Source organism: Engystomops pustulosus, unplaced genomic scaffold (assembly GCF_040894005.1).
Source record: "Engystomops pustulosus unplaced genomic scaffold, aEngPut4.maternal MAT_SCAFFOLD_351, whole genome shotgun sequence".
Classification (NCBI taxonomy): domain Eukaryota; kingdom Metazoa; phylum Chordata; class Amphibia; order Anura; family Leptodactylidae; genus Engystomops; species Engystomops pustulosus.
The window spans coordinates 30,001-57,500 of NW_027285230.1; positions in this window are offsets into that span (position 1 = coordinate 30,001).

Genomic DNA, 27,500 nt, shown 5'->3' on the forward strand with positions numbered 1-27,500 from the left:
CGACTTCCAAAGTGATGACGTCAGCGGGAGCAGCCGCTCGGCCGTATCCGGCGGCATGTCACTGTTCCCCGGCCAGACTTGGCGGCAAGTCCCGGGGACGAACAAGCCCATGGAAGTAGGGGCTCAGCGGGAGCAGCCAGTTGGCCTATCCGGCCACATGTCACTGTCCCCCGGCCAGACTTGGCGGCAAGTCCCGGGGAGGAACAAGCCCATGGAAGTAGGAGCTCCGACTTCCAAAGTGATGACGTCAGCGGGAGCAGCCGCTCGGCCGTATCCGGCGGCATGTCACTGTTCCCCGGCCAGACTTGGCGGCAAGTCCCGGGGACGAACAAGCCCATGGAAGTAGGGGCTCAGCGGGAGCAGCCAGTTGGCCTATCCGGCCACATGTCACTGTCCCCCGGCCAGACTTGGCGGCAAGTCCCGGGGAGGAACAAGCCCATGGAAGTAGGAGCTCCGACTTCCAAAGTGATGACGTCAGCGGGAGCAGCCGCTCGGCCGTATCCGGCGGCATGTCACTGTTCCCCGGCCAGACTTGGCGGCAAGTCCCGGGGACGAACAAGCCCATGGAAGTAGGGGCTCAGCGGGAGCAGCCAGTTGGCCTATCCGGCCACATGTCACTGTCCCCCGGCCAGACTTGGCGGCAAGTCCCGGGGAGGAACAAGCCCATGGAAGTAGGAGCTCCTACTTCCAAAGCGATGACGTCAGCGGGAGCAGCCGCTCGGCCGTATCCGGCGGCATGTCACTGTTCCCCGGCCAGACTTGGCGGCAAGTCCCGGGGGACGAACAAGCCCATGGAAGTAGGGGCTCAGCGGGAGCAGCCAGTTGGCCTATCCGGCCACATGTCACTGTCCCCCGGCCAGACTTGGCGGCAAGTCCCGGGGAGGAACAAGCCCATGGAAGTAGGAGCTCCGACTTCCAAAGCGATGACGTCAGCGGGAGAAGCCGCTCGGCCTATCCGGCCACATGTCACCGTCCCCCGGCCACACTTGGCTATAGGTCCCGGGGAGGAATAATGCCCATGGAAGTAGGAGCTCCTACTTCCAAAGGGGCAAGTCAGCGGGAGCAGCCACTTGGCCTATTCGGCCAAGTTTCACTGTTCCCCGGCCACACTTGGCTGTAGGTCCCGGAGAGGAATAATGCCCATGGAAGTAAGAGCTCCTACCTCCAAAGGGGCAAGTCAGCGGGAGAAGCCACTTGGCCTATCCGGCCACATGTCACTGTCCCCCGGCCAAGCTTGGCTGTAGGTCCCGGGGAGGAATAATGCCCATGGAAGTAGGAGCTCCTACTTCCAAAGGGGCAAGTCAGCGGAAGAAGCCACTAGTTCTATCCGGCCAAGAGTCACTGTTCCCCGGCCTTACTTGGCAGTAGGTCCCGGGGAGGAATAATGCCCATGGAAGTAGGAGCTCCTACTTCCAAAGGGGCAAGTCAGCGGGAGAAGCCACTTGGCCTATCCGGCCAAGAGTCACTGTTCCCCGGCCACTCTTGGCAGTAGGTCCCGGGGAGGAATAATGCCCATGGAAGTAGGAGCTCCTACTTCCAAAGGGGCAAGTCAGCGGGAGAAGCCACTAGTTCTATCCGGCCAAGAGTCACTGTTCCCCGGCTACACTTGGCAGTAGGTCCCGGGGAGGAATAATGCCCATGGAAGTAGGAGCTACTACCTCCAAAGGGTGAAGACACTTGGCTCTAAGTCCCCGAGAGGTATACTGCCCATGGGAGTAAGAGCTCCTACTTCCAAAGGGGCAAGTCAGCGGGAGAAGCCACTTGGCCTACCCGGCCAAGAGTCACTGTTCCCCGGCCACACTTGGCAGTAGGTCCCGGGGAGGAATAATGCCCATGGAAGTAGGAGCTCCTACTTCCAAAGGGGCAAGTCAGCGGGAGAAGCCACTTGGCCTACGCGGCCAAGAGTCACTGTTCCCCGGCCACACTTGGCAGTAGGTCCCGGGGAGGAATAATGCCCATGGAAGTAGGAGCTCCTACTTCCAAAGGGGCAAGTCAGCGGGAGAAGCCACTTGGCCTATCCAACCACATGTCACTGTCCCCCGGCCACACTTGGCTGTAGGTCCCGGGGAGGAATAATGCCCATGGAAGTAGGAGCTCCTACTTCCAAAGGGGCAAGTCAGCGGAAGAAGCCACTAGTTCTATCCGGCCAAGAGTCACTGTTCCCCGGCCTTACTTGGCAGTAGGTCCCGGGGAGGAATAATGCCCATGGAAGTAGGAGCTCCTACTTCCAAAGGGGCAAGTCAGCGGGAGAAGCCACTTGGCCTATCCGGCCAAGAGTCACTGTTCCCCGGCCACACTTGGCAATAGGTCCCGGGGAGGAATAATGCCCATGGAAGTAGGAGCTCCTACTTCCAAAGGGGCAAGTCAGCGGGAGAAGCCACTAGTTCTATCCGGCCAAGAGTCACTGTTCCCCGGCTACACTTGGCAGTAGGTCCCGGGGAGGAATAATGCCCATGGAAGTAGGAGCTACTACCTCCAAAGGGTGAAGACACTTGGCTCTAAGTCCCCGAGAGGTATACTGCCCATGGGAGTAAGAGCTCCTACTTCCAAAGGGGCAAGTCAGCGGGAGAAGCCACTTGGCCTACCCGGCCAAGAGTCACTGTTCCCCGGCCACACTTGGCAGTAGGTCCCGGGGAGGAATAATGCCCATGGAAGTAGGAGCTCCTACTTCCAAAGGGGCAAGTCAGCGGGAGAAGCCACTTGGCCTACCCGGCCAAGAGTCACTGTTCCCCGGCCACACTTGGCAGTAGGTCCCAAGGAGGAATAATGCCCATGGAAGTAGGAGCTCCTACTTCCAAAGGGGCAAGTCAGCGGGAGAAGCCACTTGGCCTATCCGGCCACATGTCACTGTCCCCCGGCCACACTTGGCTGTAGGTCCCGGGGAGGAATAATGCCCATGGAAGTAGGAGCTCCTACTTCCAAAGGGGCAAGTCAGCGGAAGAAGCCACTAGTTCTATCCGGCCAAGAGTCACTGTTCCCCGGCCTTACTTGGCAGTAGGTCCCGGGGAGGAATAATGCCCATGGAAGTAGGAGCTCCTACTTCCAAAGGGGCAAGTCAGCGGGAGAAGCCACTTGGCCTATCCGGCCAAGAGTCACTGTTCCCCGGCCACACTTGGCAATAGGTCCCGGGGAGGAATAATGCCCATGGAAGTAGGAGCTCCTACTTCCAAAGGGGCAAGTCAGCGGGAGAAGCCACTAGTTCTATCCGGCCAAGAGTCACTGTTCCCCGGCCACACTTGGCAGTAGGTCCCGGGGAGGAATAATGCCCATGGAAGTAGGAGCTACCACCTCCAAAGGGTGAAGACACTTGGCTCTAAGTCCCCGAGAGGTATACTGCCCATGGGAGTAAGAGCTCCTACTTCCAAAGGGGCAAGTCAGCGGGAGAAGCCACTTGGCCTATCCGGCCAAGAGTCACTGTTCCCCGGCCACACTTGGCAGTAGGTCCCGGAGAGGAATAGTGCCCATGGAAGTAGGAGCTCCTACTTCCAAAGGGGCAAGTCAGCGGGAGAAGCCACTTGGCCTACACGGCCAAGAGTCACTGTTCCCCGGCCACACTTGGCAGTAGGTCCCGGGGAGGAATAATGCCCATGGAAGTAGGAGCTACTACCTCCAAAGGGGCAAGTCAGCGGGAGAAGCCACTTGGCCTATCCGGCCAAGAGTCACTGTTCCCCGGCCACTCTTGGCAGTAGGTCCCGGGGAGGAATAATGCCCATGGAAGTAGGAGCTCCTACCTCCAAAGGGGCAAGTCAGCGGGAGAAGCCACTTGGCCTACCCGGCCAAGAGTCACTGTTCCCCGGCCACACTTGGCAGTAGGTCCCGGGGAGGAATAATGCCCATGGAAGTAGGAGCTCCTACCTCCAAAGGGGCAAGTCAGCGGGAGAAGCCACTTGGCCTATCCGGCCAAGAGTCACTGTTCCCCGGCCACACTTGGCAGTAGGTCCCGGGGAGGAATAATGCCCATGGAAGTAAGAGCTCCTACTTCCAAAGGGGCAAGTCAGCGGGAGAAGCCACTTGGCCTATCCGGCCAAGAGTCACTGTTCCCCGGCCACACTTGGCAATAGGTCCCGGGGAGGAATAATGCCCATGGAAGTAGGAGCTCCTACTTCCAAAGGGGCAAGTCAGCGGGAGAAGCCACTTGGCCTATCCGGCCAAGAGTCACTGTTCCCCGGCCACACTTGGCAGTAGGTCCCGGGGAGGAATAATGCCCATGGAAGTAGGAGCTCCTACTTCCAAAGGGGCAAGTCAGCGGGAGAAGCCACTTGGCCTATCCGGCCACATGTCACTGTCCCCCGGCCAAGCTTGGCTGTAGGTCCCGGGGAGGAATAATGCCCATGGAAGTAGGAGCTCCTACTTCCAAAGGGGCAAGTCAGCGGAAGAAGCCACTAGTTCTATCCGGCCAAGAGTCACTGTTCCCCGGCCACACTTGGCAGTAGGTCCCGGGGAGGAATAATGCCCATGGAAGTAGGAGCTCCTACTTCCAAAGGGGCAAGTCAGCGGGAGAAGCCACTTGGCCTACCCAGGCAAGAGTCACTGTTCCCCGGCCACACTTGGCAGTAGGTCCCGGGGAGGAATAATGCCCATGGAAGTAGGAGCTCCTACTTCCAAAGGGGCAAGTCAGCGGGAGAAGCCACTTGGCCTATCCGGCCAAGAGTCACTGTTCCCCGGCCACACTTGGCAGTAGGTCCCGGGGAGGAATAATGACCATGGAAGTAAGAGCTCCTACTTCCAAAGGGGCAAGTCAGCGGGAGAAGCCACTTGGCCTATCCGGCCAAGAGTCACTGTTCCCCGGCCACACTTGGCAGTAGGTCCCGGGGAGGAATAATGCCCATGGAAGTAAGAGCTCCTACTTCCATAGGGGCAAGTCAGCGGGAGAAGCCACTTGGCCTATCCGGCCAAGAGTCACTGTTCCCCGGCTACACTTGGCAGTAGGTCCCGGGGAGGAATAATGACCATGGAAGTAAGAGCTCCTACTTCCAAAGGGGCAAGTCAGCGGGAGAAGCCACTTGGCCTATGCGGCCAAGAGTCACTGTTCCCCGGCCACACTTGGCAGTAGGTCCCGGGGAGGAATAATGCCCATGGAAGTAAGAGCTCCTACTTCCAAAGGGGCAAGTCAGCGGGAGAAGCCACTTGGCCTATCCGGCCAAGAGTCACTGTTCCCCGGCTACACTTGGCAGTAGGTCCCGGGGAGGAATAATGACCATGGAAGTAAGAGCTCCTACTTCCAAAGGGGCAAGTCAGCGGGAGAAGCCACTTGGCCTATGCGGCCAAGAGTCACTGTTCCCCGGCCACACTTGGCAGTAGGTCCCGGGGAGGAATAATGCCCATGGAAGTAAGAGCTCCTACTTCCAAAGGGGCAAGTCAGCGGGAGAAGCCACTTGGCCTATCCGGCAAAGAGTCACTGTTCCCCGGCTACACTTGGCAGTAGGTCCCGGGGAGGAATAATGACCATGGAAGTAAGAGCTCCTACTTCCAAAGGGGCAAGTCAGCGGGAGAAGCCACTTGGCCTATCCGGCCAAGAGTCACTGTTCCCCGGCCACACTTGGCAGTAGGTCCCGGGGAGGAATAATGCCCATGGAAGTAAGAGCTCCTACTTCCAAAGGGGCAAGTCAGCGGGAGAAGCCACTTGGCCTATCCGGCCAAGAGTCACTGTTCCCCGGCCACACTTGGCAGTAGGTCCCGGGGAGGAATAATGCCCATGGAAGTAGGAGCTCCTACTTCCAAAGGGGCAAGTCAGCGGGAGAAGCCACTTGGCCTACCCGGCCAAGAGTCACTGTTCCCCGGCCACACTTGGCAGTAGGTCCCGGGGAGGAATAATGCCCATGGAAGTAGGAGCTCCTACTTCCAAAGGGGCAAGTCAGCGGGAGAAGCCACTTGGCCTATCCGGCCAAGAGTCACTGTCCCCCGGCCACACTTGGCAGTAGGTCCCGGGGAGGAATAATGCCCATGGAAGTAGGAGCTCCTACTTCCAAAGGGGCAAGTCAGCGGGAGAAGCCACTTCGCCTACCCGGCCAAGTGTCACTGTCCCCCGGCCAGACTTGGCGGCAAGTCCCGGGGAGGAATAATGCCCATGGAAGTAGGAGCTCACTTGGCTCTAAGTCTTCGAGAGGTATAATGCCCATGGAAGTAAGAGCTCCTACTTCCAAAGGGGCAAGTCAGCGGGAGAAGCCACTTCGCCTACCCGGCCAAGTGTCACTGTCCCCCGGCCAGACTTGGCGGCAAGTCCCGGGGAGGAATAATGCCCATGGAAGTAGGAGCTCCTACTTCCGAAGGGGCAAGTCAGCGGGAGAAGCCACTTCGCCTACCCGGCCAAGTGTCACTGTCCCCCGGCCAGACTTGGCGGCAAGTCCCGGGGAGGAATAATGCCCATGGAAGTAGGAGCTCACTTGGCTCTAAGTCTTCGAGAGGTATAATGCCCATGGAAGTAAGAGCTCCTACTTCCAAAGGGGCAAGTCAGCGGGAGAAGCCACTTCGCCTACCCGGCCAAGTGTCACTGTCCCCCGGCCAGACTTGGCGGCAAGTCCCGGGGAGGAATAATGCCCATGGAAGTAGGAGCTCCTACTTCCAAAGGGGCAAGTCAGCGGGAGAAGCCACTTGGCCTATCCGGCCAAGAGTCACTGTTCCCCGGCCACACTTGGCAGGAGGTCCCGGGGAGGAATAATGCCCATGGAAGTAGGAGCTCCTACTTCCAAAGGGGCAAGTCAGCGGGAGAAGCCACTTGGCCTATCCGGCCAAGAGTCACTGTTCCCCGGCCACACTTGGCAGTAGGTCCCGGGGAGGAATAATGCCCATGGAAGTAGGAGCTCCTACTTCCAAAGGGGCAAGTCAGCGGGAGAAGCCACTTGGCCTAACCGGCCAAGAGTCACTGTTCCCCGGCCACACTTGGCAGTAGGTCCCGGGGAGGAATAATGCCCATGGAAGTAGGAGCTCCTACTTCCAAAGGGGCAAGTCAGCGGGAGAAGCCACTTGGCCTATCCGGCCAAGAGTCACTGTTCCCCGGCCACACTTGGCAGTAGGTCCCGGGGAGGAATAATGCCCATGGAAGTAGGAGCTCCTACACCCAAAGGGGCAAGTCAGCGGGAGAAGCCACTTGGCCTAACCGGCCAAGAGTCACTGTTCCCCGGCCACACTTGGCAGTAGGTCCCGGGGAGGAATAATGCCCATGGAAGTAGGAGCTCCTACTTCCAAAGGGGCAAGTCAGCGGGAGAAGCCACTTGGCCTATCCGGCCACATGTCACTGTTCCCCGGCCACACTTGGCAGTAGGTCCCGGGGAGGAATAATGCCCATGGAAGTAGGAGCTCCTACTTCCAAAGGGGCAAGTCAGCGGGAGAAGCCACTAGTTCTATCCGGCCAAGAGTCACTGTTCCCCGGCCACACTTGGCAGTAGGTCCCGGGGAGGAATAATGCCCATGGAAGTAGGAGCTCACTTGGCTCTAAGTCTTCGAGAGGTATAATGCCCATGGAAGTAAGAGCTCCTACTTCCAAAGGGGCAAGTCAGCGGGAGAAGCCACTTCGCCTACCCGGCCAAGTGTCACTGTCCCCCGGCCAGACTTGGCGGCAAGTCCCGGGGAGGAATAATGCCCATGGAAGTAGGAGCTCCTACTTCCAAAGGGGCAAGTCAGCGGGAGAAGCCACTTCGCCTACCCGGCCAAGTGTCACTGTCCCCCGGCCAGACTTGGCGGCAAGTCCCGGGGAGGAATAATGCCCATGGAAGTAGGAGCTCCTCCTTCCAAAGGGGCAAGTCAGCGGGAGAAGCCACTTCGCCTACCCGGCCAAGTGTCACTGTCCCCCGGCCAGACTTGGCGGCAAGTCCCGGGGAGGAATAATGCCCATGGAAGTAGGAGCTCACTTGGCTCTAAGTCTTCGAGAGGTATAATGCCCATGGAAGTAAGAGCTCCTACTTCCAAAGGGGCAAGTCAGCGGGAGAAGCCACTTCGCCTACCCGGCCAAGTGTCACTGTCCCCCGGCCAGACTTGGCGGCAAGTCCCGGGGAGGAATAATGCCCATGGAAGTAGGAGCTCCTACTTCCAAAGGGGCAAGTCAGCGGGAGAAGCCACTTCGCCTACCCGGCCAAGTGTCACTGTCCCCCGGCCAGACTTGGCGGCAAGTCCCGGGGAGGAATAATGCCCATGGAAGTAGGAGCTCCTCCTTCCAAAGGGGCAAGTCAGCGGGAGAAGCCACTTCGCCTACCCGGCCAAGTGTCACTGTCCCCCGGCCAGACTTGGCGGCAAGTCCCGGGGAGGAATAATGCCCATGGAAGTAGGAGCTCCTACTTCCAAAGGGGCAAGTCAGCGGGAGAAGCCACTTCGCCTACCCGGCCAAGTGTCACTGTCCCCCGGCCAGACTTGGCGGCAAGTCCCGGGGAGGAATAATGCCCATGGAAGTAGGAGCTCCTACTTCCAAAGGGGCAAGTCAGCGGGAGAAGCCACTTCGCCTACCCGGCCAAGTGTCACTGTCCCCCGGCCAGACTTGGCGGCAAGTCCCGGGGAGGAATAATGCCCATGGAAGTAGGAGCTCCTACTTCCAAAGGGGCAAGTCAGCGGGAGAAGCCACTTCGCCTACCCGGCCAAGTGTCACTGTCCCCCGGCCAGACTTGGCGGCAAGTCCCGGGGAGGAATAATGCCCATGGAAGTAGGAGCTCACTTGGCTCTAAGTCTTCGAGAGGTATAATGCCCATGGAAGTAAGAGCTCCTACTTCCAAAGGGGCAAGTCAGCGGGAGAAGCCACTTCGCCTACCCGGCCAAGTGTCACTGTCCCCCGGCCAGACTTGGCGGCAAGTCCCGGGGAGGAATAATGCCCCATGGAGCTCGGGCAGACTAGAAGTAACCTCGTCTGCCCGCTGGAGGGCGCCCTTCCCGGAGCGGAGGGGACCCCCTTGGCCACAAAGTGCAAGCCGAGTTTGGAGCTCGAAACCCGGCCACGCTTGGTCGTAGGTCCCGGTGAGGAACATGGCCATGGAAGTCGGAGCTCAAACCTCCAAATTGACCTCAGCGGGAGCACTTGCTGAGGCTGCCCGGGCATGGGTTACTGTTCCCCGGGCACACTTGGTCGTAGGTCCAAGTGTGGAACGTGTCCATGGAAGTTGAAGTGAAGAGAACCGCGAAAGGGAGTTTTTGCGCGAAGCCGCGGCCGAGGAGGGCTCACCGATCCCGGCGTGATTTCTGCCAGGCCCGGTACCCAAACCGAACTCCGCATGGTGGCTGGATCCGCGACCCTGGAACCCTGGGCCGGGAGCCTAGGGGCGAGAGGGGCCCCATGGAGCTCGGGCAGACTAGAAGTACCCTCGTCTGCCCGCTGGAGGGCGCCCTTCCCGGAGCGGAGGGGACCCCCCAAGCGACCAAGTGCAAGCCGAGTTTGGAGCTCGAAACTCGGCCACACTTGGTAGTATGTCCCGGTGAGGAACATGCCCATGGAAGTAAGAGCTCAGCGGGAGCAGCCACTCAGGCTACCCGGGAATGTGTCACTGTCCCCCGGCCAAGACTTGGCGGCAGGTCCCGGGGAGGAATAGTGCTCATGGAAGTAGCTCAGCGGGAGCAGCCACTCAGGCTACCCGGGAATGTGTCACTGTCCCCCGGCCAGACTTGGCGGCAGGTCCCGGGGAGGAATAGTGCTCATGGAAGTAGCTCAGCGGGAGCAGCCACTCAGGCTACCCGGGAATGTGTCACTGTCCCTCGGCCACACTTGGTCGTTGATTCCTGATGAGGAACATGCCCATGGCACTAAAGAGTGCAGCGGGAGCAGCCGCTCAGGCTACCCGGGAATGTGTCACTGTCCCCCGGCCAGACTTGGCGGCAGGTCCCGGGGAGGAATAGTGCCCATGGAAGTCGGAGCTCCAACCTCCAAGTTGACCTCAGCGGGAGCAGCCGCTGAGGCTACCCGGGCATGGGTGACTGTTCCCCGGCCACACTTGGTCGGAGGTCCCGGTGTGGAACATGCCCATGGAAGTTGAAGGGAAGAGAACCGCGAAAGGGAGTTTGGAGGCTGAGCCGCGGCCGAGGAGGTCTCACCGATCCCGGCGTGATTCCAGCCAGGCCCGGTACCCTATACCGAACTCGACAGGGTGGCTGTATCCGGGACCCTGGAACCCTGGGCGGGGAGCCTAGGGGCGAGAGGGGCCCCATGGAGCTCGGGCAGACTAGAAGTACCCTCGTCTGCCCGCTGGAGGGCGCCCTTCCCGGAGCGGAGGGGACCCCCCAAGCGACCAAGTGCAAGCCGAGTTTGGAGCTCGAAACCCGGCCACACTTGGTAGTTGGTCCCGGTGAGGAACATGCCCATGGAAGTAAGAGCTCAGCGGGAGCAGCCACTCAGGCTACCCGGCAATGTGTCACTGTCCCCCGGCCAAGACTTGGCGGCAAGTCCCGGGGAGGAATAGTGCCCATGGAAGTAGCTCAGCGGGAGCAGCTGCTGAGGCTACCCGGGAATGTGTCACTGTCCCCCGGCCAGACTTGGCGGCAGGTCCCGGGGAGGAATAGTGCTCATGGAAGTAGCTCAGCGGGAGCAGCTGCTGAGGCTACCCGGGAATGTGTCACTGTCCCTGGGCCACACTTGGTCGTTGGTTCCTGATGAGGAACATGCCCATGGAAGTAAGAGTTCAGCGGGAGAAGCCGCTCAAGCTACCCGGGAATGTGTCACTGTCCCCCGGCCAGACTTGGCGGCAGGTCCCGGGGAGGAACAGTGCCCATGGAAGTCGGAGCTCCAACCTCCAAGTTGACCTCAGCGGGAGCACTTGCTGAGGCTACCCGGGCATGGGCGACTGTTCCCCGGCCACACTTGGTCGGAGGTCCCGGTGTGGAACATGCCCATGGAAGTTGAAGGGAAGAGAACCGCGAAAGGGAGTCTGGAGGCTGAGCCGCGGCCGAGGAGGTCTCACCGATCCCGGCGTGATTCCAGCCAGGCCCGGTACCCTATACCGAACTCGACAGGGTGGCTGTATCCGGGACCCTGGAACCCTGGGCGGGGAGCCTAGGGGCGAGAGGGGCCCCATGGAGCTCGGGCAGACTAGAAGTACCCTCGTCTGCCCGCTGGAGGGCGCCCTTCCCGGAGCGGAGGGGACCCCCCAAGCGACCAAGTGCAAGCCGAGTTTGGAGCTCGAAACCCGGCCACACTTGGTAGTATGTCCCGGTGAGGAACATGCCCATGGAAGTAAGAGCTCAGCGGGAGCAGCCACTCAGGCTACCCGGGAATGTGTCACTGTCCCCCGGCCAAGACTTGGCGGCAAGTCCCGGGGAGGAATAGTTCCCATGGAAGTAGCTCAGCGGGAGCAGCTGCTGAGGCTACCCGGGAATGTGTCACTGTCCCCCGGCCAGACTTGGCGGCAGGTCCCGGGGAGGAATAGTGCTCATGGAAGTAGCTCAGCGGGAGCAGCTGCTGAGGCTACCCGGGAATGTGTCACTGTCCCTGGGCCACACTTGGTCGTTGGTTCCTGATGAGGAACATGCCCATGGAAGTAAGAGTTCAGCGGGAGAAGCCGCTCAAGCTACCCGGGAATGTGTCACTGTCCCCCGGCCAGACTTGGCGGCAGGTCCCGGGGAGGAACAGTGCCCATGGAAGTCGGAGCTCCAACCTCCAAGTTGACCTCAGCGGGAGCACTTGCTGAGGCTACCCGGGCATGGGCGACTGTTCCCCGGCCACACTTGGTCGGAGGTCCCGGTGTGGAACATGCCCATGGAAGTTGAAGGGAAGAGAACCGCGAAAGGGAGTTTGGAGGCTGAGCCGCGGCCGAGGAGGTCTCACCGATCCCGGCGTGATTCCAGCCAGGCCCGGTACCCTATACCGAACTCGACAGGGTGGCTGTATCCGGGACCCTGGAACCCTGGGCGGGGAGCCTAGGGGCGAGAGGGGCCCCATGGAGCTCGGGCAGACTAGAAGTACCCTCGTCTGCCCGCTGGAGGGCGCCCTTCCCGGAGCGGAGGGGACCCCCCAAGCGACCAAGTGCAAGCCGAGTTTGGAGCTCGAAACCCGGCCACACTTGGTAGTTGGTCCCGGTGAGGAACATGCCCATGGAAGTAAGAGCTCAGCGGGAGCAGCCACTCAGGCTACCCGGCAATGTGTCACTGTCCCCCGGCCAAGACTTGGCGGCAAGTCCCGGGGAGGAATAGTGCCCATGGAAGTAGCTCAGCGGGAGCAGCTGCTGAGGCTACCCGGGAATGTGTCACTGTCCCCCGGCCAGACTTGGCGGCAGGTCCCGGGGAGGAATAGTGCTCATGGAAGTAGCTCAGCGGGAGCAGCTGCTGAGGCTACCCGGGAATGTGTCACTGTCCCTGGGCCACACTTGGTCGTTGGTTCCTGATGAGGAACATGCCCATGGAAGTAAGAGTTCAGCGGGAGAAGCCGCTCAAGCTACCCGGGAATGTGTCACTGTCCCCCGGCCAGACTTGGCGGCAGGTCCCGGGGAGGAACAGTGCCCATGGAAGTCGGAGCTCCAACCTCCAAGTTGACCTCAGCGGGAGCACTTGCTGAGGCTACCCGGGCATGGGCGACTGTTCCCCGGCCACACTTGGTCGGAGGTCCCGGTGTGGAACATGCCCATGGAAGTTGAAGGGAAGAGAACCGCGAAAGGGAGTCTGGAGGCTGAGCCGCGGCCGAGGAGGTCTCACCGATCCCGGCGTGATTCCAGCCAGGCCCGGTACCCTATACCGAACTCGACAGGGTGGCTGTATCCGGGACCCTGGAACCCTGGGCGGGGAGCCTAGGGGCGAGAGGGGCCCCATGGAGCTCGGGCAGACTAGAAGTACCCTCGTCTGCCCGCTGGAGGGCGCCCTTCCCGGAGCGGAGGGGACCCCCCAAGCGACCAAGTGCAAGCCGAGTTTGGAGCTCGAAACCCGGCCACACTTGGTAGTATGTCCCGGTGAGGAACATGCCCATGGAAGTAAGAGCTCAGCGGGAGCAGCCACTCAGGCTACCCGGGAATGTGTCACTGTCCCCCGGCCAAGACTTGGCGGCAAGTCCCGGGGAGGAATAGTTCCCATGGAAGTAGCTCAGCGGGAGCAGCTGCTGAGGCTACCCGGGAATGTGTCACTGTCCCCCGGCCAGACTTGGCGGCAGGTCCCGGGGAGGAATAGTGCTCATGGAAGTAGCTCAGCGGGAGCAGCTGCTGAGGCTACCCGGGAATGTGTCACTGTCCCTGGGCCACACTTGGTCGTTGGTTCCTGATGAGGAACATGCCCATGGAAGTAAGAGTTCAGCGGGAGAAGCCGCTCAAGCTACCCGGGAATGTGTCACTGTCCCCCGGCCAGACTTGGCGGCAGGTCCCGGGGAGGAACAGTGCCCATGGAAGTCGGAGCTCCAACCTCCAAGTTGACCTCAGCGGGAGCACTTGCTGAGGCTACCCGGGCATGGGCGACTGTTCCCCGGCCACACTTGGTCGGAGGTCCCGGTGTGGAACATGCCCATGGAAGTTGAAGGGAAGAGAACCGCGAAAGGGAGTTTGGAGGCTGAGCCGCGGCCGAGGAGGTCTCACCGATCCCGGCGTGATTCCAGCCAGGCCCGGTACCCTATACCGAACTCGACAGGGTGGCTGTATCCGGGACCCTGGAACCCTGGGCGGGGAGCCTAGGGGCGAGAGGGGCCCCATGGAGCTCGGGCAGACTAGAAGTACCCTCGTCTGCCCGCTGGAGGGCGCCCTTCCCGGAGCGGAGGGGACCCCCCAAGCGACCAAGTGCAAGCCGAGTTTGGAGCTCGAAACCCGGCCACACTTGGTAGTTGGTCCCGGTGAGGAACATGCCCATGGAAGTAAGAGCTCAGCGGGAGCAGCCACTCAGGCTACCCGGCAATGTGTCACTGTCCCCCGGCCAAGACTTGGCGGCAAGTCCCGGGGAGGAATAGTGCCCATGGAAGTAGCTCAGCGGGAGCAGCTGCTGAGGCTACCCGGGAATGTGTCACTGTCCCCCGGCCAGACTTGGCGGCAGGTCCCGGGGAGGAATAGTGCTCATGGAAGTAGCTCAGCGGGAGCAGCTGCTGAGGCTACCCGGGAATGTGTCACTGTCCCTGGGCCACACTTGGTCGTTGGTTCCTGATGAGGAACATGCCCATGGAAGTAAGAGTTCAGCGGGAGAAGCCGCTCAAGCTACCCGGGAATGTGTCACTGTCCCCCGGCCAGACTTGGCGGCAGGTCCCGGGGAGGAACAGTGCCCATGGAAGTCGGAGCTCCAACCTCCAAGTTGACCTCAGCGGGAGCACTTGCTGAGGCTACCCGGGCATGGGCGACTGTTCCCCGGCCACACTTGGTCGGAGGTCCCGGTGTGGAACATGCCCATGGAAGTTGAAGGGAAGAGAACCGCGAAAGGGAGTCTGGAGGCTGAGCCGCGGCCGAGGAGGTCTCACCGATCCCGGCGTGATTCCAGCCAGGCCCGGTACCCTATACCGAACTCGACAGGGTGGCTGTATCCGGGACCCTGGAACCCTGGGCGGGGAGCCTAGGGGCGAGAGGGGCCCCATGGAGCTCGGGCAGACTAGAAGTACCCTCGTCTGCCCGCTGGAGGGCGCCCTTCCCGGAGCGGAGGGGACCCCCCAAGCGACCAAGTGCAAGCCGAGTTTGGAGCTCGAAACCCGGCCACACTTGGTAGTTGGTCCCGGTGAGGAACATGCCCATGGAAGTAAGAGCTCAGCGGGAGCAGCCACTCAGGCTACCCGGCAATGTGTCACTGTCCCCCGGCCAAGACTTGGCGGCAAGTCCCGGGGAGGAATAGTGCCCATGGAAGTAGCTCAGCGGGAGCAGCTGCTGAGGCTACCCGGGAATGTGTCACTGTCCCTGGGCCACACTTGGTCGTTGGTTCCTGATGAGGAACATGCCCATGGAAGTAAGAGTTCAGCGGGAGAAGCCGCTCAAGCTACCCGGGAATGTGTCACTGTCCCCCGGCCAGACTTGGCGGCAGGTCCCGGGGAGGAACAGTGCCCATGGAAGTCGGAGCTCCAACCTCCAAGTTGACCTCAGCGGGAGCACTTGCTGAGGCTACCCGGGCATGGGCGACTGTTCCCCGGCCACACTTGGTCGGAGGTCCCGGTGTGGAACATGCCCATGGAAGTTGAAGGGAAGAGAACCGCGAAAGGGAGTTTGGAGGCTGAGCCGCGGCCGAGGAGGTCTCACCGATCCCGGCGTGATTCCAGCCAGGCCCGGTACCCTATACCGAACTCGACAGGGTGGCTGTATCCGGGACCCTGGAACCCTGGGCGGGGAGCCTAGGGGCGAGAGGGGCCCCATGGAGCTCGGGCAGACTAGAAGTACCCTCGTCTGCCCGCTGGAGGGCGCCCTTCCCGGAGCGGAGGGGACCCCCCAAGCGACCAAGTGCAAGCCGAGTTTGGAGCTCGAAACCCGGCCACACTTGGTAGTATGTCCCGGTGAGGAACATGCCCATGGAAGTGAGAGCTCAGCGGGAGCAGCCACTCAGGCTACCCGGGAATGTGTCACTGTCCCCCGGCCAAGACTTGGCGGCAAGTCCCGGGGAGGAATAGTGCCCATGGAAGTAGCTCAGCGGGAGCAGCCACTCAGGCTACCCGGGAATGTGTCACTGTCCCCCGGCCAAGACTTGGCGGCAAGTCCCGGGGAGGAATAGTGCCCATGGAAGTAGCTCAGCGGGAGCAGCCACTCAGGCTACCCGGGAATGTGTCACTGTCCCTCGGCCACACTTGGTCGTAGGTCCCGGTGAGGAACATGCCCATGGAAGTCGGAGCTCCAACCTCCAACCGGGTGAAGCCTCCGAGAGCTAGCCGGGAATAGGGCGCCAATCCCGGCTACCGCCCTCCAGGCTTGCCCCGGTCGAAAGACCTACGTCCTCGCACCAGCACAAGCGCAAAAATTTTCTAAGTGTGGGAGAACCGAGGACCCGCCCGGTGGCACTCTGCCTCTCGCTGCCGCCCTCCTGGAAGCGTCCTCGGTCACTGTGTGTGCGGCAGATATCAGAGCTCCGGAAAGGTGAAAAAGAACCGGTAAGAGGGCGAATCCGGCAGCTCCCTGCCGGGCGAGGACCACCGCGAGCGGCGGGGACGTCAGACGGGAGACGCGCGGCGGACCTTCCGTCGGAGTGCCTGGGATTTTGACCTCGGAGAAGTTCGAAAAAATTATGCGGTCGGAGCTGTCTGCCCCGGCCGGGGAAGGCTCACCGCCGGCGGCTGCCAACCCCTGGCTTGCCCGCTGGATGCCCTTTCGGAGGCTGCTGAAAAAGAACTGTCAGGCGGGCACCTCTCGGAAGAACCGCAGACCAAAACGACCGGTAAAAATTTTGGGCGATCCGACACGTAGTGCACCTTCGGCGGCAGAGAAAAGCAGCAAAAATACCGGTCAGAGAAGGGGAGTTTTGGTCGACTCTGCCAGGTTTTTGCACTAAGTCAGATCCGTAATGCCAGCGGGACTGAGTCGCTTTTGCGTGCCGTGGTCCTGGAGGCCTGCTCGGACAGAGCGGTCCTTCGGGTCCCGCGGGAAGGGGCATTTCATGTTCCTCTGCGGGAGGTGATCCATTTTCTGCGGGAAATGGCGAGCCCCTTCGGCTACAAGAGTGTGTAGGTCCCGCTCAACAGTCTACGTCCTTAACCATCGGGGACTTTGTAGATTTTGCCCAAAATCGCTCTCCGCAGAACAGAGCGTGAGGTCTCCGCGGCGGAGGCCGGAAAAGGTGCGAGGTGAGCGGCATGGTATGACTGGGCTCGTGCCGCTCACTGCTACCCGGAGCGTGGCGCCCTCCGGGTAAAAGGCTAGCCGGGGCGAGTAGGTGGGATGACGGGCGCATAAGCAACGCCGTCCCCGCCGTACAAGGTGCCGGTGGCCTGGCGAACCACCGGCGTAAGGCTAGCCAGGGCGGACCGCGGGGCAGAGGGCGCATAAGCCACGCTCTCTCTCCATCCCACCAGCACAAGCGAAATATTTTCAAAGTGTGGGAGAACCGGCTTCCCGACCGGTGGCACTCTGCCTCTCGCTGCCGCCCTCCTGGAAGCGTCCTCGGTCACTCGGAGTACGGCAGATTTAAGAGCTCCGGAATGGTGAAAAAGAACCGGAGAGAGGGCGACTCCGGCTTCTCTCTGCCGGGCGAGGACCACCGCAGGCGGCGGGGACGTCTGACAGGAGACGGCGCTGCGGGCAGGCTTTAAAAGTGCATGGGGTTTTGGCCTCGGCAAAAGTCGAAAAAATTATGCGGTCGGAGCTGTCTGCCCCGGCCGGGGAAGGCTCACCGCCGGCGGCTGCCAACCCCTGGCTTGCCCGCTGGATGCCCTTTCGGAGGCTTCTGAAAAAGAACTGTCAGGCGGGCACCTCTCGGAAGAACCGCAGACCAAAACGACCGGTAAAAATTTTGGGCGATCCGACCCGTAGTGCACCTTCGGCGGCAGAGAAAAGCAACAAAAATACCGGTCAGAGAAGGGGAGTTTTGGTCGACTCTGCCAGGTTTTTGCACTAAGTCAGATCCGTAATGCCAGCGGGACTGAGTCGCTTTTGCGTGCCGTGGTCCTGGAGGCCTGCTCGGACAGAGCGGTCCTGCGGGTCCCGCGGGAAGGGGCATTTCATGTTCCTCTGCGGGAGGTGATCCATTTTCTGCGGGAAATGGCGAGCCCCTTCGGCTACAAGAGTGTGTAGGTCCCGCTGAACAGTCTACGTCCTTAACCATCGGGGACTTTGTAGATTTTGCCCAAAATCGCTCTCCGCAGAACAGAGCGTGAGGTCTCCGCGGCGGAGGCCGGAAAAGGTGCGAGGTGAGCGGCATGGTATGACTGGGCTCGTGCCGCTCACTGCTACCCGGAGCGTGGCGCCCTCCGGGTAAAAGGCTAGCCGGGGCGAGTAGGTGGGATGACGGGCGCATAAGCAACGCCGTCCCCGCCGTACAAGGTGCCGGTGGCCTGGCGAACCACCGGCGTAAGGCTAGCCAAGGGCGTACCGCGGGGCAGAGGGCGCATAAGCCACGCTCTCTCTCCATCCCACCAGCACAAGCGAAAAATTTTCAAAGTGTGGGAGAACCGGCTTCCCGACCGGTTGCACTCTGCCTCTCGCTGCCGCCCTCCTGGAAGCGTCCTCGGTCACTCGGAGTATGGCAGATTTAAGAGCTCCGGAATGGTGAAAAAGAACCGGAGAGAGGGCGACTCCGGCTTCTCTCTGCCGGGCGAGGACCACCGCAGGCGGCGGGGACGTCTGACAGGAGACGGCGCTGCGGGCAGGCTTTAAAAGTGCATGGGGTTTTGGCCTCGGCGAAAGTCGAAAAAATTATGCGGTCGGAGCTGTCTGCCCCGGCCGGGGAAGGCTCACCGCCGGCGGCTGCCAACCCCTGGCTTGCCCGCTGGATGGCCTTTCGGAGGCTGCTGAAAAAGAACTGTCAGGCGGGCACCTCTCGGAAGAACCGCAGACCAAAACGACCGGTAAAAATTTTGGGCGATCCGACCCGTAGTGCACCTTCGGCGGCAGAGAAAAGCAACAAAAATACCGGTCAGAGAAGGGGAGTTTTGGTCGACTCTGCCAGGTTTTTGCACTAAGTCAGATCCGTAATGCCAGCGGGACTGAGTCGCTCTTGCGTGCCGTGGTCCTGGAAGCCTGCTCGGACAGAGTGGTCCTTCGGGTCCCGCGGGAAGGGGCATTTCATGTTCCTCTGCGGGAGGTGGTCCATTTTCTGCGGGAAATGGCGAGCCCCTTCGGCTGCAAGAGTGTGTAGGTCCCGCTCAACAGTCTACGTCCTTAACCATCGGGGACTTTGTAGATTTTGGTCAAGATCGCCCCCCGCATGTCCTAGCGGGAGGTCTCCGCGGCGGAGGCCGGAAAAGGTGCGAGGTGAGCGGCATGGTATGACTGGGCTCGTGCCGCTCACTGCTACCCGGAGCGTGGCGCCCTCCGGGTAAAAGGCTAGCCGGGGCGAGTAGGTGGGATGACGGGCGCATAAGCAACGCCGTCCCCGCCGTACAAGGTGCCGGTGGCCTGGCGAACCACCGGCGTAAGGCTAGCCAAGGGCGTACCGCGGGGCAGAGGGCGCATAAGCCACGCTCTCTCTCCATCCCACCAGCACAAGCGAAAAATTTTCAAAGTGTGGGAGAACCGGCTTCCCGACCAGTTGCACTCTGCCTCTCGCTGCCGCCCTCCTGGAAGCGTCCTCGGTCACTCGGAGTATGGCAGATTTAAGAGCTCCGGAATGGTGAAAAAGAACCGGAGAGAGGGCGACTCCGGCTTCTCTCTGCCGGGCGAGGACCACCGCAGGCGGCGGGGACGTCTGACAGGAGACGGCGCTGCGGGCAGGCTTTAAAAGTGCAAGGGGTTTTGGCCTCGGCGAAAGTCGAAAAAATTATGCGGTCGGAGCTGTCTGCCCCGGCCGGGGAAGGCTCACCGCCGGCGGCTGCCAACCCCTGGCTTGCCCGCTGGATGGCCTTTCGGAGGCTGCTGAAAAAGAACTGTCAGGCGGGCACCTCTCGGAAGAACCGCAGACCAAAACGACCGGTAAAAATTTTGGGCGATCCGACCCGTAGTGCACCTTCGGCGGCAGAGAAAAGCAACAAAAATACCGGTCAGAGAAGGGGAGTTTTGGTCGACTCTGCCAGGTTTTTGCACTAAGTCAGATCCGTAATGCCAGCGGGACTGAGTCGCTCTTGCGTGCCGTGGTCCTGGAAGCCTGCTCGGACAGAGTGGTCCTTCGGGTCCCGCGGGAAGGGGCATTTCATGTTCCTCTGCGGGAGGTGGTCCATTTTCTGCGGGAAATGGCGAGCCCCTTCGGCTGCAAGAGTGTGTAGGTCCCGCTCAACAGTCTACGTCCTTAACCATCGGGGACTTTGTAGATTTTGGTCAAGATCGCCCCCCGCATGTCCTAGCGGGAGGTCTCCGCGGCGGAGGCCGGAAAAGGTGCGAGGTGAGCGGCATGGTATGACTGGGCTCGTGCCGCTCACTGCTACCCGGAGCGTGGCGCCCTCCGGGTAAAAGGCTAGCCGGGGCGAGTAGGTGGGTTGACGGGCGCATAAGCCACGCCGTCCCCGCCGTACAAGGTGCCGGTGGCCTGGCGAACCACCGGCGTAAGGCTAGCCAAGGGCGTACCGCGGGGCAGAGGGCGCATAAGCCACGCTCTCTCTCCATCCCACCAGCACAAGCGAAAAATTTTCAAAGTGTGGGAGAACCGGCTTCCCGACCGGTGGCACTCTGCCTCTCGCTGCCGTCCTCCTGGAAGCGTCCTCGGTCACTCGGAGTACGGCAGATTTCAGACCTCCGGAATGGTGAAAAAGAACCGGAGAGAGGGCGACTCCGGCTTCTCTCTGCCGGGCGAGGACCACCGCAGGCGGCGGGGACGTCTGACAGGAGACGGCGCTGCGGGCAGGCTTTAAAAGTGCATGGGGTTTTGGCCTCGGCAAAAGTCGAAAAAATTATGCGGTCGGAGCTGTCTGCCCCGGCCGGGGAAGGCTCACCGCCGGCGGCTGCCAACTCATGGCTTGCCCGCTGGATGGCCTTTCGGAGGCTTCTGAAAAAGAACTGTCAGGCGGGCACCTCTCGGAAGAACCGCAGACCAAAACGACCGGTAAAAATTTTGGGCGATCCGACCCGTAGTGCACCTTCGGCGGCAGAGAAAAGCAACAAAAATACCGGTCAGAGAAGGGGAGTTTTGGTCGACTCTGCCAGGTTTTTGCACTAAGTCAGATCCGTAATGCCAGCGGGACTGAGTCGCTTTTGCGTGCCGTGGTCCTGGAGGCCTGCTCGGACAGGGCGGTCCTTTCGGGTCCCGCGGGAAGGGGCATTTCATGTTCCTCTGCGGGAGGTGGTCCATTTTCTGCGGGAAATGGCGAGCCCCTTCGGCTGCAAGAGTGTGTAGGTCCCGCTCAACAGTCTACGTCCTTAACCATCGGGGACTTTGTAGATTTTGGTCAAGATCGCCCCCCGCATGTCCTAGCGGGAGGTCTCCGCGGCGGAGGCCGGAAAAGGTGCGAGGTGAGCGGCATGGTATGACTGGGCTCGTGCCGCTCACTGCTACCCGGAGCGTGGCGCCCTCCGGGTAAAAGGCTAGCCGGGGCGAGCAGGTGGGTTGACGGGCGCATAAGCCACGCCGTCCCCGCCGTACAAGGTGCCGGTGGCCTGGCGAACCACCGGCGTAAGGCTAGACAGGGCGGACCGCGGGGCAGAGGGCGCATAAGCCACGCCGTCCCCGCTGTACAAGGTGCCGGTGGCCTGGCGAACCACCGGCGTAAGGCTAGCCAAGGGCGTACCGCGGGGCAGAGGGCGCATAAGCCACGCTCTCTCTCCATCCCACCAGAACAAGCGAAAAATTTTCAAAGTGTGGGAGAACCGGGGACCCGACCGGTGGCACTCTGCCTCTCGCTGCCGCCCTCCTGGAAGCGTCCTCGGTCACTCGGTGTCCGGCAGATTTCAGAGCTCCGGAATGGTGAAAAAGAACCGGTGAGAGGGCGAAACCGGCTTCTCTCTGCCGGGCGAGGACCACCGCAGGCGGCAAGGGACGTCTGCCAGGAGACGGCGCTGCGGGCAGGCTTTAAAAGTGCATGGGGTTTTGGCCTCGGCGAAAGTCGAAAAAAATTTGCGGTCGGAGCTGTCTGCCCCGGCCGGGGAAGGCTCACCGCCGGCGGCTGCCAACCCCTGGCTTGCCCGCTGGATGCCCTTTCGGAGGCTGCTGAAAAAGAACTGTCAGGCGGGCACCTCTCGGAAGAACCGCAGACCAAAACGACCGGTAAAAATTTTGGGCGATCCGACCCTCAGTGCACCTTCGGCGGCAGAGAAAAGCAACAAAAACACCGGTCAAAGAAGGGAGGTTTTGGTCGACTCTGCCTGGTTTTTGCACAAAGTCAGATCCGTAATGCCAGCGGGACTGAGTCGCTTTTGCGTGCCGTGGTCCTGGAGGCCTGCTCGGACAGAGCGGTCCTTCGGGTCCCGCGGGAAGGGGCATTTCATGTTCCTCTGCGGGAGGTGGTCCATTTTCTGCGGGAAATGGCGAGCCCCATCGGCTACAAGAGTGTGTAGGTCCCGCTCAACAGTCTACGTCCTTAACCATCGGGGACTTTGTAGATTTTGGCAGAAATCGCCCCCCGCAGGTCCTAGCGGGAGGTCTCCGCGGCGGAGGCCGGAGAGGGCGCGAGGTGAGCGGCATGGTATGACTGGGTTCGTGCCGCTCACTGGTACCCGGAGCGTGGCGCCCTCCGGGTAAAAGGCTAGCCGGGGCGAGTAGGTGGGTTGACGGGCGCATAAGCCACGCCGTCCCCGCCGTACAAGGTGCCGGTGGCCTGGCGAACCACCGGCGTAAGGCCAGCCAGGGCGGACCGCGGGGCAGAGGGCGCATAAGCCACGCTCTCTCTCCATCCCACCAGAACAAGCGAAAAATTTTCAAAGTGTGGGAGAACCGGCGACCCGACCGGTGGCACTCTGCCTCTCGCTGCCGCCCTCCTGGAAGCGTCCTCGGTCACTCGGTGTCCGGCAGATTTCAGAGCTCCGGAATGGTGAAAAAGAACCGGAGAGGGGGCGACTCCGGCTTCTCTCTGCCGGGCGAGGACCACCGCAGGCGGCAAGGGACGTCTGACAGGAGACGGCGCTGCGGGCAGGCTTTAAAAGTGCATGGGGTTTTGGCCTCGGCGAAAGTCGAAAAAATTTTGCGGTCGGAGCCGTCTGCCCCGGCCGGGGAAGGCTCACCGCCGGCGGCTGCCAACCCCTGGCTTGCCCGCTGGATGGCCTTTCGGAGGCTGCTGAAAAAGAACTGTCAGGCGGGCACCTCTCGGAAGAACCGCAGACCAAAACGACCGGTAAAAATTTTGGGCGATCCGACCCTCAGTGCACCTTCGGCGGCAGAGAAAAGCATCAAAAATACCGGTCAAAGAAGCGAGGTTTTGGTCGACTCTGCCAGGTTTTTGCACAAAGTGTTGGCATCGTGCGGCGTCGCGCTTTGCCGTACCGTATCCCCAATGGAGCGGCGCCCGGCGGGGTAGGCTAGCCATGTGAGGTCGAGGGCGGGAGGACGGGACGTAAGCCAGGCCGTTCTCCACAAGAAATTCCGGACGCGGAGACCCCTTCTCCGCCCTACGGTCCCCAATGGGGTGGCGCCCGGCGGGTGAGGCTAGCCATGGGAGGACGGGACGTAAGCCAGGCCGTTCTCCACAAGAAATTCCGTACGCGGAGACCCCTTCTCCGCCCTACGGTCCCCAATGGGGTGGCGCCCGGCGGGTGAGGCTAGCCATGTGAGGTCGAGGGCGGGAGGACGGGACGTAAGCCAGGCCGTTCTCCACAAGTAAATTCCGGACGCGGAGACCCCTTCTCCGCCCTACGGTCCCCAATGGGGTGGCGCCCGGCGGGTGAGGCTAGCCGTGTGAGGTCGAGGGCGGGAGGACGGGACGTAAGCCAGGCCGTTCTCCACAAGTAAATTCCGGACGCGGAGACCCCTTCTCCGCCCTACGGTCCCCAATGGGGTGGCGCCCGGCGGGTGAGGCTAGCCATGTGAGGTCGAGGGCGGGAGGACGGGACGTAAGCCAGGCCGTTCTCCACAAGTAAATTCCGGACGCGGAGACCCCTTCTCCGCCCTACGGTCCCCAATGGGGTGGCTCCCGGCGGGTGAGGCTAGCCATGTGAGGTCGAGGGCGGGAGGACGGGACGCAAGCCAGGCCGTTCTCCACAAACTCCCAGCGGTAGAGTCTCGGCTCTCCGCTCTTTTGATCGATCTGACACAGCGCGATCCGGCGGGGCAGGGCACTTTGCTCGGTCAGGGGTATTGGCCCCGGCCGGTTTATGGTAAAGCGTTCCTTAGCCTCAGTCTTGGTCGCGCATCAATCCCCCGCTCCCCGTGAGCGGCTGTGGTCCTCTGCCTAAGGTTGTGTAGCGCGGTGCCAGTGTGGTCCTCGCACGGCCCCGCTCCTGCCACAGCGGTAGGACTCTCTGCTTCGGCTGAGGTTTGCTACGAAGCGTATGGAACGGGCGTACTCCACCGTACCGTGGGTGGGGGGCGGCGGCGGCGGCGGCAGCGTCCAGCGCGGAGCTCCGGCTCCCGCGGCAGCGCCTCGCCTAGTGTCCCTCGGGCAAGTCCAATCGCCCCCCGCCCGGTCGGAGAGCGCAGACACACCTCTGTGTCCACGGTTTATTTCCGCAGCACGAAAAGGGACGGCTCCCGCCTGCTCCTCGCGGCGGCGACGAGGCTTAGACCCACCGTGGCGTATCCGCGGTAGGTATGCTCGTCGGTCGGAGGAGCGGTTGCGGTCGAGTGGTCCCCAGTGTACCCTGTTAGCGCTGCCCGCCTACGCCTGAAGAGCTGCGGACCGAGAAAAAGGTTCGCTCCGCTGCTGACGGCGAAGCGCGCGGCACGCCGCGGAAGAGGAGAGGGAGCGGTCGCCCCCGGGGCGGCTCCCCTCCGAGTCCGGCAGAAGCAGAGATTGTAGCGCAGGGGGGGGTTTCTAAATTCCCCGGGCGTGTTATCCCCAGCGGTAGCCTTTGAACTCTTCAACCGCAAGCACGATCGCACGTTCACAGCACCCGTCACTAGGAGCCGGGCCAGAGGCGGGCGGCAGACGAAACCGACATGAGCGCTTAAGGGTATTGCACCCCCGGCGCCCAGACCCTGGAAATTGAGTCTGCCCCCAAAGCCCACCCGCGTCCTCCTTGGCGCTCCCGGAGTACATGGTCGTAGATGGGCCATCGGTCGCTAATGCCAAACTGCGTCCCAGGGGTGCGTCCCCTCTGACCAACGGCAGACCCATCCCTCTCGCCAATCCGCGGATCCCCGCCAGGTCCCGAACAGGGCTCGTCCTTTAGCGTTTCAAATGCGCCCTCCCCGCCATACGAGGGGTTGAGGACCGTAGCCTTCCCTTACGAGAGGCACCAGGGGTGCGCCTGCTCGAGGGCCCGGCCGTGGGCGTAACGCTTGGGCCGCCCGGGGGAGTCGGTAGACCATGGGAGACCAACACTCGCACACGAACGTTGCCCGTGCTTTTGTGGAAGAGAGCTTCTTGCGAGGTTGTCGCTGCGGTGGCGCCCGGACAAACCCTATCCCTAAAACTTCTGGGGAATTGGCGTCTAAGCCTGCACCCTGCACGGTATCCCTGCACCCACGAAGGGGGCCGTGGAAGGCTTGGGGTCGCGCCGGCGAAACCGACCGGATGCCCGGGGTACTGAACCCCCGGGGTCCCACCCTGGAAATTGAGCCGTCCGACCCCGCCACGTCTTCCTAGTGCTCTCCTTGGCTCCCCCGCCTGTGGGCATCGTTAGGGGCTGCGGTCATCAGCGCCGGCTAAGCTTCGGCAACACGGCCGACCCACCCCTTCGGCGCCTGGGGGTGCCTGGTCCCAGTCCGGGCCGTTCCGTAGGGGCGGCTATCCCTTACATGAGGGACTCGGTGCGTCCGCTCGGGCTGCGGGGCTCCGGCTCCGACAGCCGGGGAGCTGGTTTTGACCGCGGGCCTCCACGGGAACCGGCAGGGACCGGACTAGGCGTCAAGCCGAAAATAACCCCGGCACCCTCTGCTTCCAAAGCGAGGGGACCTTTGGCCGAGCGGGGGCACCGGAAGCCGAACCGACCCCAACCCCTCTTCCTACCCCAGGGCTGGGCTGACCAATCCCCTGATCGGGTCTAAAATGGAAGAAGGGGATTCGAGGGAAGGGGCTGGCGGAAGGCAGTTGCCCGACGGAGTAGGCGAAGGCCAGGCCGTTTCCGAGTCCCGAGCAGAGGAGGGCGAACTCGGCTCTTCATCGACCGACGGCGAGGCGAGGGCGGTGGCTGCCGCGGGGAAGACTCCATTGCTCGTCAGCGCGCTAGGAGCGGGGCCGACTGGCTGCTCGGGGTATGGCATCCCCGGGGGCCCACCCTGGAAATCTTCGCTCCTCAGCCGCTGCAGGTTATAAGGTCCCGCCGCGCGTAAGCGCTCAACTCTCCGACCCACGGATGTCGAGCCCATGGTGAGCCGGCCGTTTCGTACGGGGAAAAGGGGTCCTCTGGCCCCACATCGATCGAGGGGGTTTAGATCCGCGGAGGCACGCACCGCGAGGCGAATCGCTGCTTTTCCCCAAGAGGTTAACCTTCAAACCACCGAGTAGGTTCGGGGCAGGGCCGACAGTCTGCACTGGGGTATTGCATCCCTGGTGGGGCGACCCTGGAAATCTCTGCCCCTTTCCACTCTTTCGGTTGGGCCTCTCGTCGGGGCGAGCGTAAGTCGGCAAGCAGACGTGGGAAGAGGCTTCTTACCGGTGACACTCCCTTCGTGAGAGAGGCAGGTACTCGCCCCGGACCCCGGTCCAAATCTGCGCGGGCCGGACGGCCTCGGCCCTAGCCGAAGGCCGCTCCCGCGAAGCCAGGGAGCCGAAAAAATAACCCCGACACCCTCCGCGACCTCGCGTGCTTCCAAAGCGAGGGGAACCTTTGGCCGAGCGGGGCACCCGAAGCCGAACCGACCCCAACCCCTCTTCTTACCCCAGGGCTGGGCTGACCAATCCCCTGATCGGGTCTAAAATGGAAGAAGGGGATTCGAGGGAAGGGGCTGGCGGAAGGCAGTTGCCCGACGGAGTAGGCGAAGGCCAGGCCGTTTCCAAATCCCGAGCCAGAGGAGGGCGAACGACGTTCTTCATCGACCGACGGCGAGGCTAGGGCGAGGGCGGTGGCTGCCGCGGGGAAGACTCCATTGCTTGCCAGCGTGCTAGGAGCGGGGCCGACAGGCTGCTCGGGGTATGGCATCCCCGGGGGCCCACCCTGGAAATCTTCGCTCCTCAGCCGCTGCAGGTTATAAGGTCCCGCCGCGCGTAAGCGCTCAACTCCCCGACCCACGGACGTCGAGCCCATGGTGAGCTGACAGTTTCGTACGGGGAAAAGGGGTCCTCTGGCCCCACATCGATCGAGGGGGTTTAGATCCGCGGAGGCACGCACCGCGAGGCGAATCGCTGCTTTTCCCCAAGAGGTTAACCTTCAAACCACCGAGTAGGTTCGGGGCAGGGCCGACTGTCTGCACTGGGGTATTGCATCCCTGGTGGGGCGACCCTGGAAATCTCTGCCCCTTTCCACTCTTTCGGTTGGGCCTCTCGTCGGGGCGAGCGTAAGTCGGCAAGCAGACGTGGGAAGAGGCTTCTTACCGGTGACACTCCCTTCGTGAGAGAGGCAGGTACTCGCCCCGCACCCCGGTCCAAATCTGCTCGGTCCGGCCGTCGTCGGCCCTAGCCGAAGGCCGCTCCCGCGAAGCCAGGCGATCCGAACCGAGGATCCGCGCGAGCCTTCTCCAAGCCCTCTGCCGGGCGCTGGTGTTGAAAGCGTAGCGGACCCTGTTCGCCGGAGCGATAGGAGCGGAGCACCGGTCCCGCAGGGTTGAAAGCTGGGTAGCAGCGCCGTAGCTTCCCTCCCAGCCTTCCCCCGGACCTGGCGCCCGATCCCCTCCGCTCCTCTGTGCGTTGGCGGGCGGCGCTGCATGGGTACGTCGCGACGGCTCCTATCGTCTCTCTCGCTTAACAGTGTGGAGAGGTGGTGGTGGAGCCGTCCGACACTCGAGGTGCTGAAGTTGAGCGTCCAATGCTTTCCTTCTATGCGCAGCCTACAGGAGCTGTCCGAGCTTCGGAGGTGCTGATGGAGGTGAGAGTCGAGCGCCACTTCTTGGCTGAACTGAGT